Raw genomic sequence first — 12,007 nt, forward strand, 5'->3', positions numbered from 1 at the left:
TTGTGAGAATCAGTGGTGTGTGTATCTGTGCACAAGCTTAGTCCTCAGGTGGAACTGTGGCTCCTATGCTTTTCGTTCTCGAAGCTGTTATTCTGGAAGGGAATGGAGGCAGCTGTGTTTACAGCTCAAGTCTTGGCATACATTTACCAGAATCTATTATTCATATCATTCAGTATCAGGGAGAGATCTCAGGCCACCTGTCTATCTGACAAATTCACCCTTTTGTGAGCTTTCTGTTCATAGCAAATTATGTTCACATTGATGAATTGAGTTTTTATGAGCATTGCTAACTAACATTCTCACAGAAGGCCAGGGGCAATAGACTGCAAGTGTTTCTGGTCCACAAGTAAATGTTAAAACAGGAGAGAGGAAAAAAACCCTGCCAGTATTTAAAGACAATTTGCCATGAAGGAATAGTTAAAATATTTGGCAATGCCTTCATATTTATAAATTCAAAGCTGTCCATAAATTATTGCAAATACTCGGCTTATAATAAACAAAAACAGGGGGAAATGTTGTATATGATGCTCTCCATAGTATTAAAATATGTTTTTAAAGGTAACTAGTATCCAGAACAAAGCTTTCTTATTGTTACAAAATATATATGGAATTGAGTCAACTGATCCAGTCTGTTTAGGATGTACCATAGCTAGCACACTTCTTGTACCAGTTATGTCTCTGTGAAAATGGAAACATACATTAAGATAAATCACAGTATTTATTATGTGTACAATGAAAAACAGGGATGGAGAAGTCCTCATTAGGAAGAAATTAAAATTCTCTTTGCTCCAGCTGCAATAAAATGGTAAGCAGAGCCCAACCAAAGTTAAGCAGCTTTAGTCCTATTGAAACCAACGGGAGAGTATGAGCTGGATAATTTCTCATGTTTTTATATGCAGACCTATTGATATTGTGCAAAGGAAGCCAACATTCTGCATCAACCTTCTGCATCAAACCCTTAAAATTAAATACAACACTCAAGTGAACCAGTAGCAATGCCAAGATAAGTTCTGCTATCTGTACTTTGGGGGGCTTCGCTGAACATATTTTCATGCATGTGGACTAAGAGCTTTCTTTCTGTGGTCAAATGAAACTGAAATATTCTGGGATTTAAGGTCTGACTCCATGATACATACAAACAAACAATTATTAGACCTTATTTGAAAAAACCTGCATTGGATCCTTCAGAGTTAGCGAATTGCTGATCTTGACCTTTAAAGCGCTACATGGCTTGGAGCTGGGGTACCTCTTGGACTGCGTTTGCCTATATGAACCTGTCAGGGCCCTCTGTTCAGCATCCCAGGACCTGCTCATGGCCCTGCCACTAACAGAAATCCAGCTGGTGGGGACTAGAGACAGGACCTTTTCGCTTGTAGCCTCTTGACCTTGAAGCATCCTCCCCTAAGAGCTTTGCCATGCTTAGCATTTTAAAAAAACAATCAAAAACACATATTTTTAAAGAGGCTTTTAAATGTTTTAAAAGATTTTTAAAATGTGGTTTTAGTCTGGTCTTTAACTTCTAACTTCTTTAACTTTATTAATCTTTTATTTTACACTGTATCTATTTCATTAATGTTGTGAGCCGCCCCGAGCAGTAGTGTACTGGAGGGATGGGGCATAAATATTTTAAATTAAATCAAAATAAAATAAATACAGACCCATTTCCATCTTCTATGGTTGAGCAAGGTGATTGAGTGGATGGTGGCCTCTCAGCTCCAGGTAGTTTCCACATCACCCAGATGCATTTCAAACTGGCTTTTGAGTAGGTTATGGGGTTGAGACTGCCTTGGTCAGCCTGATGGATGATCTCCAATTGGCTATTGACAGAGGGAATGTGACTCTGCTGATCCTTTTGGATCTGTTGGCCACTTTCGATACCATTGACCATGGTATCCTTCTGGCTCGCTTGAAGGAATTGGTATTGGGTGGCACTATTTTACCGTAGTTCTGTTCGTTCCTCTCTGGTAGATTCCAGATGGTGCCGCTTGGAGACTGCTGCTCTGCAAAGCAAGAACTAAAGTATGGAGTTCCACAAGGCTCCAGCCTATCTCCAATGCTCTTTAACATCTACATGAAACAGATGGGACAAATCATCAGAAGGTTTGGTACAGAGTGTTATCAATATGCTGATGACACCCAGATCTGTTTCTCCAGATCAACCTTATCAGGAAATGGCATAATTTTCCCTAAATGCCTGCCTGGATGTGGTAATGGGCTGGATGAAGGATTACAAATTGAAGTTGAATCCAAATAAAACAGGTACTGACTGGGTGGGGGGGTCGGGACCCGGTAAATATTTTAGAACTGCCAGTTCTGGATGGAGTTCCACTGAATGATCAGTCAGGTATGTAGCTGGGGAGTGTTCCTGGATCCCAAATTATCTCTGGTTTCTCAGGTTGAGGCAGTGGCCAGGAGCACTTTTTATTAGCTTCATCTGATATGTCAGCTATGCCCATTTCTGGAGCATTTACGGTCCATTCTATGCGCATTTCTGGTCATTTAAATGACCTTAAAACAGTGGTGCATATACTGGTAACCTCCAGGTTTGACTACTGTAATGTACTCTATGTGGGGCTGCCTTTGTAAGTAGTCTAGAAACTACAATTGGTACAGAATGTGGCAGCCACATTGTACAATCTGAAGGGACAATCCGAAGGGACCATATAACACAGATTTTTAAAGAACTGCACTAGCTGCCAATATCTTTCCAAGTGAAATACAAAGTGCTGCGGCCTGCAAGCCTGTCAACTCTGGCTCTGTTGAGGCGGCCAGATTTTCAGCCTGCTCCCCCTGCTCTGGGTCTTCATCTGAAGAATCCTCCTCCTCAGCCCCCATGGGAGTCATCAAACCGCCCACCGATGTCTCTGTGACCGTCTGTGGGAGGTAAGCACTTTTGGGCTTCCTCTCCTCAAAACAGGGTAGCCCTTCTCACCGATCATGAGAAGGACTTGATAGTGTGGGCTTAATTACTGCCTAATAACTAGATTCTGTATGAAACTGGACACACAGAGAATCACAGAATATATTCCTTCCAGAATATTTGCCATAGTTTTTATTCTGATCAAAACAACTACACTTCATAATATCTGAGCCAAAGATGTTCATTGTCATACTCCAGATACATTATTTATTGTTACATTTATATACTGTTTTTCATTAAAAACAATCCCAAGGCGGTTTACAAAAGTTTTTTAAAAATACAATTAAAATGACAATTAAAAATTAAGTTTAAAATATGAAACAAATATGATTTAAAATATATAAAATACAAACATAAAAACTATACGTGGGTAAAACACACAGAAGCAGCAATAAAAAAAATCAAGTAAAGGCCTGGATAAAAAGCCAAGATTTAACTCACTTTCTAAAAACTGTGATGGAGTCCGAGGAGTGAATGGCCACTAGGAGAGCATTCCAAAGTCTGGGGGCAGCAACAGAAAAGGCCCTGTCCCATGTGCATGACAACTGAACCTCCCTCATTGTCGGTGCCCGGAGCAGAGCCCCCTCAAATGATCTCGTCAAGCGGGCAGCAACCCTTGGGAGCAGGCGGTCCCTCAGGTATCCCTGGCCCAAACTGTTAAAGGCTTTAAAGGTCAAAAACAGCACCTTGAATTGGACCCGGAAACACACTAGTAACCAGCGCAGCTCTTTCAAAATGGGTGTGATATGATCAGACTGGGCAGCTCCAGATAGAACCCTAGCTGCCACATTTTGCACTAGCTGCAGTTTCCGGATATTCATCACAAATCTGTTGCTAAAGGCAACTAGAATGCACTTCTAATCACATGCCACCTTTGTGGACAAATAAGTCAAATCTTAACGGTATGGTGACTAAGCAGAATATCAGGAGAATGTTGGGTCTACAAGTCTGGTGGGATCTCATTAGCCTGCTTCAGACATTATCCGAACAGTCTACTGTAGCCACGTACAGCAGGGCAGAGGAAGTTCAGTCCCGCCATATCACTCAACTGCGTGCCCTGATGCTCATGGTTTTGACAGAGCTTGTCTGAAGAGGGAAGAGCCTGCTGTTCCTGATGGCAGGCACATGCATGATTGTGAAGGTGGATTGATCCACCCTCACAATCACAGATGTGCCTGTCATCACAGAGAGGGCTCTTCCCTCTTCAGATAAGTCCCATCATAACTGTGAGCAACGGCACGTGGGTGAGTGATGTCATGGAGGTGGGAAGCTATTATCTCTATATAATTCGGCAATATGTGGTTGTTTTTTCCTTTATGTGTAGATTCACTTGCAATTTTATTTTATTCATTAAATTTTATGTTGAGAAAAAGCTTTTTTAAAAGGTGTTTTACATCATTTGAAGATCAGTACAGTTGTTCTCTCCCCTCCCTAACCATTTTTGAAAGGTTTACATCACTTTCCCTCCTGGGTTTAGTAGATAGAAGAGTCACTTGTACACAGCTGCATACCCAGATTAATGTTAAGAAGTGAAGCAGGGCAATACCAGTCAATCCTGTGATCAGATTCATGTACCCTCGGGGATACAGTGGGGAACTGTGAGTGTGTGATAGACCTAGTTTCATGGAATGTGAGTTATGACAGCTACAAAACATGGGTGGATAGACATATGTTTGTCAAGTTGAGGTAGGGAAGGACTGCATTGGGGGAAGGGTGCAATATGCAGCAGAGACTTGACAGATAGGAGGGGATTACTAAGCCCTTCCCTTGCCTCAGTGGATTCTTTCCTTTGCAACTTCCCCCCTAGTCACTTTTCTTCCTCTTGGGTTCTGTACATATGTTTGCCACACTACAGAGAAAGGTGACAGAGGGAGGGGAAGACAAAGCAGTGACCAGAGAAAGTGTTCAATGCTCCCTCCTGTCTACTGCTTCTCCACTGCAAATCACTACACCCTCACCACCTTTTAGTTATTCAGCAGCTACTCAGGCTGTTTAACCCAGCCTGAATGGTAGTCATTTGATCATAACATTTCATCCAGGCATGCAATGTAAAACTAATTTTAAAAGCAGCATGCATAGATCTAGCCAGTAGTGAAACCTGGACTGATCGGTGGTTATTGTCAGAACCTTGATGGAGTGGTGAAAAGGACTTTATAATCAATGCATTTCCTGGGAGAGAGATTAGAAGCTAGGTAAGAGCCACTCATTCAGATTCTATGAAAGCATCTAAAATGGCTTGTAAAATTCAGCATATCCAATTTTGAATATTTTCACATTTTACAAGTGACATTTGACTTTTTAAAATGCCTAAATCTTACATCTGTTTATTTTAATGCAAATAATGTTATTCATTATTTCATTATTCAGGCGGCCCTTCTTAGAGGGACAAGTGGCGTTCAGCCACCCGAGATTGAGCAATAACAGGTCTGTGATGCCCTTAGATGTCCGGGGCTGCACGCGCGCTACACTGACTGGCTCAGCGTGTGTCTACCCTACGCTGACAGGTGCGGGTAACCCGTTGAACCCCATTCGTGATGGGGATCGGGGATTGCAATTATTCCCCATGAACGAGGAATTCCCAGTAAGTGCGGGTCATAAGCTCGCGTTGATTAAGTCCAAGGGAGGAGAGCTGGTCTTGTGGTAGCAAGCATGACTTGTCCCCATAGCTAAGCAGAGTCTGCCCTGGTTGCATATGAATGGGAGACTTGATGTGTGAGCACTGCAAGATCTTCCCCTCCGGGGATGAAGCCGCTCTGGGAAGAGCAGAAGGTTTCAAGTTCCCTCCCTGGCTTCTCCAAGATAGGGCTGAGAGAGATTCCTGCCTGCAACCTTGGAGAAGCCACTGCCAGTCTGTGAAGACAATACTGAGCTAGATAGACCAATGGTCTGACTCAATATATGGCAGTTTCCTATGTTCCTCATTATTCACGTGGGTTCTGTCTTGCTTACAACTGTGGATAACTGTAGATAACAATACCTTGAGTGCATGGGAATGGGGGGGAGGGGGGGTCAGGTTGCTAGAGGGCAAAAAAGGGCAGAAATAAGAGAAATAAAGCAATTTACCATGCTCTCCAAGTCTCCATCCATCCATCAATGCTCTCCAAATCACCAATTCCACCAATTTTCTGTTGAAAAATCACGGGGAGTCTTTTTTAAAGAGAGAGCCACAAAATGGCCCAGTTCAGCAAAATGGTGGCTGGAAATGACCTTAGAGGACATTTCCAGCCACCTAGGAAGCATGGATAGACAAATTTAAACTATTTTTAGAACCGCGGATAATGAGGCCAGGTGTAGATACACGCAACCGCGGTTGCCAGCACCATGGATAATGAGGGCCACCTGTACATCAGTTATAATAGACTTCTCTAATAATCATGCCATATCCAAGAAGATAGTAATAGCTAGCATTTATGAAGCATGATCAAAATTCTGCTCACCGAATGGGAGCTTCTCATTTTCTATTTCCTGATGAAGTCCCCTGTGCCCCAAAATCTATTCCTGGGGATTGGGGCAGTGATGGCCAGTGGGGTGATTTTTGCAGGCAAAACTGCCACTGGTTACTGTGTGGCAATGAGCTGAGAGGGGAATTTTGACCCTTATTTTCAGAAAGAGGCAGAGACCTTGGTGGTGCTGCAGCCAACACTATGCAAATACACAGTTTCTGAGTGGTGAGTTGCCCCAGCACAGGCACAAACTGCTGACATCAGCATAGGTGACTCCTCAGTCATAAATTGTGTGGTTTCACAGTGCTAGTTTCAGTATTCCCTGAGTTCAGAACCACCTCCCAGTGCTTTAAGGTAAGAGTGGCAATTTTTCTTCCCTGTAGCAGCAGTTTCCCCCAGAAAACCACTTCATCAGCTGCCACTGGTTGTGGAACCCTTAACGGCAGTATATGATGCAATGGGGAAATGAAGCTGCAGAGGGGAATCAGTGGAAACTGGGATCCATGCACATTTCTGTCCACTTGCATAAGGGATTCCAGTAGCTCCAAGCCAATGAGTGCAAACCAGAGATGTTGTTTAAAAATAAATCCAGGTATCCAAGTATGTTTATCTTAACATTGTTCTTCAGAACGACGTATTGAAGCAAGTGGAGAGTATTCTGAGGCCTGGGCATCCTAATAACTAGCACACCTCAACATTTCAAATATAGCAGAAAGCTTCTGAAAGTTGGCTGCTAGAGCATTGTTCTTTCCCCCCATTCACTCATGTGCTAGGTATCTTCAACAGTGTCAAACAGATTTGTAGAACTGGTGATTAGCTGCCCAAAGAGCATAATGTATGCATTATTAATTAAAGAAGGTAAGTTTGGCTAATTGTCATTTCTATACAGTAGCACTGCACTAAGATACATTTTAACAATCTATAAATAATTGATAATTTTTTTTTCTTTCATCTTCCTTCCTAGTTTGCATAAAACTAATGACTTGGTAAATGTTACTCACTTCAAAATATTCCTCTGCTCCCATGAAAATTAAACTAGCAATGTAACCTTAGCAAATAAGGAGATTTCCCCCCTTCATTTTTATTGTAGATGAAGAAAGGAAACGTAACAAAATTCTGATTATCTGAAATCCAAATGGGAATCATAAACGTGTATCATAAATACCAAACATTAATAGGTTTGACGTGCCGATTTTTAAAATTCAGAACAGTGGAAATGTTATTCTACTCATCAGAGTCTTCAAAATGGTCAGTGGTGTTATTTGTGCCACATTAAACAGACTGTTTCAGTCTGTGACACAGACAGCCCACGTGCACACAAAGCAATAGATCACGGAAGCCTTCACTCTGAAGGAGAAGTATTTTTCAATACTTATCAAATGACTGCATGCATAATCCCATAAACCAAGTTAGCTGCAAAATTCAAAATTCTTCATAAATAGTGTGTTTTGGTATAGTTTCTAGCTGCTTGCTTAATATGATTATGATACCTTGCTGGTTCCTTGAAATGAAGGATTTACCCATGGAGAAGTGGAGTCATTTGCTGAAATCTCTGTTATTTTTACAAATCCACAACTTGTCAGTCTACAGCATTATTGCAGTAGGACTTACTCTTTAATTTTCAGTGCAACTAAATACATTCCCAGAGTTATTGATGGTAGTATAATTCCTCTGTTCATTTGGTTTGGAATATGATGTTAGTAAAATCTACAAACTATGCATTGTCTGTAATTTCAATATGGTGGCTGTATGGTGTAAGTCTATACAGATGCTTCCATGTGCTTCATTCTTTTAAAAAAAGTTGTAAGTACTGCTTCTGTGACCTTTTTCTCCCATTTTAACCCTACTGATATGTCACCCATGGCAACCTTAAACCGATTTTAATAGAGTCTATCCTATTATTCATTTAAATTGAGGTGCAAGAGCACTTAGACCAGAGAAATTTGCATTCTGCAAATGGGGATTTGATGAGCAAAAATGATAAGATATATGTTGTATAACATGCCCTATTTTGCTAGCAAATAAACAGCTCTTGAAATTGATAAACTTCAGAATATTTTATCCTCAAATGTTTATACATAAATGATTAAAATGCATTAGCAATTCTGCTTTTGAAAAAAACATAGGGAAAACAACACAGTTGTGTTGCTTAAATTTGTAATTAACAAATTTATTACTAATTCTGCTCAGTTCTTTAATATGCTGCATTCCTGAAGAAGAACATTAATACACAATGGCAGAAAGAAGCTAATTTTAAGACTTTGGAGAAATGAATGTCTTTTAATGCTGTGTGTTTCTCTTATCTACATGCCACATTATTGTAATAAGTACATTCAGGAATAATTTCTTTTCAAATATTTTTACAAATCTTGCTCTTATTTGCATGCAAGTAAGTTGTCAGCTTAAATCTTTGAAATGCAAAATATATCTCATTTCTATATTTCATCAAGGAGCCTTTCATGTTTAATAAATTACAACTTAGATCCTCCAAGACTTTGTTTTTCATTAACTAAAAGCAAAAGGATACATTTAAAATCTTAATCACAACCTGCAAGGGTATTTGCATGTTGCTGATATTTGTCTTGATGGAACTTTTAATATTTGCAAACTAATCAGGATAGCAAGGTTATACCAATAATTTCTGCAGACAATAAATGTTCTTACATTTTAGTCCTTTCATTGTGCCAGGTTGTATGACCTGGATAAAGCTTGTTGGAATGAAATGATCTACATGGCTTCTTTTTCTAAAGGGAACATCCAGAAAAGAGTATAATGGTTAAGAAGACCTTTAAGAGGTTCAGAAGATTTACAGGAAAAAATCTGGATTCAGGCTGTAGAAATTACTACTGTCTGATTATATACTGGATAGAGTCATTAAAGAGACAAAGCAAATAAGGCAGAATCCACCCCCTTCCTATTTCTGATACTCTATAACAGTAGGAACTGATGAGCATCTGTCTTATGTATGGTTTGACCCTCAGTTTAGCTAAACATTCTAGCTCATCTTTCAGAAGGCCTACTGCTGGTCTCTCTCTAATAAGGTGGGTCATCTCATCTTATCAGAGACAGAAAGCCTGACAGCTGGCACCATTTCCTGATCCTGGTGGTCTCTGGGGCCAACAGCAGTATGACATTACAAAAAAGGCAAACTTTTGCTGAACTCATTGCTCTGAGACCATCACTTAATCTTTCTCCCCACCCTGAGTCCCCCAAGTCAAGTGGGGGTTGTTGGTGTGTGTGTGTTTTTTAATTTGGGGGTGGGTTTTTTTAACAGAACCAGTTCAAAAATGGTCAACTAATATCATGGGTAGTTAAACCGATGTACCATGCATGTTGTTTTGTGAGCTAACAGTTTAAATATGGCTTTGCTTTAAGATTCCCATCAAATTCGTTTTTATAGAGAAATCTCTGAAAGCAGAAGGGGTTGAGGGAGGGTGAGGTAAAAAGAAATAAATCATTGTAGTCTCAGGAACAGTAATCCTTGTTGAGGATTTTGGCTGATTGATATAAATAACATCGTCCCCGCCATCTGTCCGAAGAGGGACCTTTCCAGTTAGTGTTAAGCTGCAACGGCAGAATAATTAATGAATGGTGTCCTTTGTGCTGGTAATAAAGACAAGACAAATTATGTTATAATCCAACTGCTGCTCATTTGTCACAGCCAAATAAAATGTCAAATAAAAGTGAGGGGGGCCCAGTGTTTGTTTAATGGACTGCAAGCTACCTGTTCGTATCACTGACAGACAACTATAGTATAAGTTCTGGATATAGAGAACAATGAAATGCTGTGAGGAATATTCAGAAAAAGAGAGAGAAAGGGAGAAAGGGAAGGAGAGAGAGAGAGAAATCTTTTTTGGAGGGGGGAATAGGGTATGATAGAAGAGGAAGAAATTGTGCATGGCCCTTCATTAATGCAAGTTTTAATTATAGAGCTATAATACCCCCTTTTCCCTCTGAGGAAGATTGGTTTATATTACAAAGTGCAAAGGAAATTGTGGAGGCAAAAAAATGAAAAAAATAACTTCACAACATCCCTAATGCTGCAAATCTGTAAGAATTTGGCTGTGTTCTCATCTTCCTTTTTCAGGACAGACAAATTCATCCAGTTGCTAGGAAAACCAAATAATGAAAACATAGCTGGGATTTAGCAAAGTCCCATCGGGAATTACCTATGATAGAGGGCAGGGCTGCACTTCCTCAGAACATGCTCCTGCTGTAAAAATTCACAAACCTGGCATTCATACAGGCATCTGTCGCTTGCTCTAATGCCAGTTCATAGTATACATACAAACATCTGCTTCCATGCACAAAGGGATACAGAACGCTTGACAGGTCTGTGTTAGCAGGGTTCGCAATGCCAGTTCTTTATGCAAAAACCCTAATGCTTCCCGTCAAGCCATTAGAAGTGATACAATCAGCCCAGGCCCCATTAAGCCATCAGTGTCCACCTGTGATAAAGATGGCCATTTGTTTTCTTAAAGCCCACTTAATGTCTGCTTAACTCAATTTGTCAGGAAATGTAGAACAATTTCCTCACAGCCTGAAATTTGGTAGTGGTTCAAAGTCAAAAGGCCAGGTCTAGTCTTATTCAAATGATATAATAAACAGCCTTCAAGTCTAAATCTGCCCAGGGGAAATACTGTTTACTTCATTTGTTTGCTTTTTAAAAAATTGAAAACAAAAGGATAAGATCAGTATGCTTTTTACTGTTAAAATTTTGATGGTTTCTAAACCCCTGAATTCCCTTTTAAAAATTAAATTTTTAAAAAACTTTTCAAAAGAAGCAACATTTTCCCATTCTAATTTCTGTTACAGAGAATGATGTAGAATGGTTATTGCTCAGTCCCCAGACACCATCACCACCACTGAGAATTTGTACTGCTATTTTTATACATTTATTTTCTAAAGGACTTACTCAGCTGCTTTTTACATTTTTAAATACAAGGGAAGATACTGGGACATATTATAAAGCAGTCACTCTGTTTTGATAACAATGCCGTGATTCGTAGAACAACATAGATGTTCAAGAATAATTTTGCCAGACTAATTTTATCTCTCTTTTTAAAATTTGAACTAGCTTAGTGGATTGTGGGCATGCTGTGGATGTAATGTATCTTGATTTCAGCAAAGCATTTGACAAAGCTCCCCATGATATTTTGGTTAACAGACTAAATGATCATACCATCAGATGGATTCACAACTGGTTGAAAAATGCTCATCAGTGGCTCCATATCAAACTAGAGGGAGGTTTTGAGTGAGGTGCCACAGTAGGGTTGCCAACTGTCCCGCACTGTGTGGGCTGTCCCTCATTCCTGGGGAGAAATTCTTGTCCTGTTTGGGACTCAATTCCTCCCGCATTTTTACCACTTAAAAAAAACACTTTTCTTTTAAAGCCGCTGCTGAGTGGCGGCCAAGCAGGATGGCAGTGAGAGCTCGCCCGCCTCCCGAATGATGTGAATGGCTGCTGCTGCTAAGCTACTCTGGCTGGGGCAGGGCTCACTGGGACGGGCACACTGCAGCTGAAAATTGAAAGCAAAGCACTCGCCTGTGAGTGAGTGACTGACGGGAGTGACATGACTCTTAGTCATGTGAGTGAGTGACTCCTAGCATCCCATGCAGAGACTGCCCACCTATGGCACTCATC

The 12,007-nt window shown here is 40.5% G+C and overlaps 1 protein-coding gene across 9 annotated transcripts in view; it reads left to right on the top strand.

Moving 5' to 3' along the window:
• The window catches only part of ARHGAP15 (Rho GTPase activating protein 15), a 609,462-nt gene that overhangs the window by 552,781 nt on the left and 44,674 nt on the right, over nucleotides 1-12,007 (top strand). Inside the window, exons 15-16 of one of the 9 annotated variants that reach the window (XR_008313780.1) lie at nucleotides 900-2,259; nucleotides 5,288-5,424. The exons of the other annotated variants lie outside the window; for them this stretch is intronic. The gene's annotated coding sequence lies outside the window, so the exon portion shown is untranslated. The remainder of the gene's footprint in view (nucleotides 1-899; nucleotides 2,260-5,287; nucleotides 5,425-12,007) is intronic. 9 annotated transcript variants of the gene reach the window in all.

The sequence above is a fragment of the Hemicordylus capensis genome, chromosome 1 (genome assembly GCF_027244095.1).
Source record: "Hemicordylus capensis ecotype Gifberg chromosome 1, rHemCap1.1.pri, whole genome shotgun sequence".
NCBI classification, from domain to species: Eukaryota; Metazoa; Chordata; class Lepidosauria; order Squamata; family Cordylidae; genus Hemicordylus; species Hemicordylus capensis.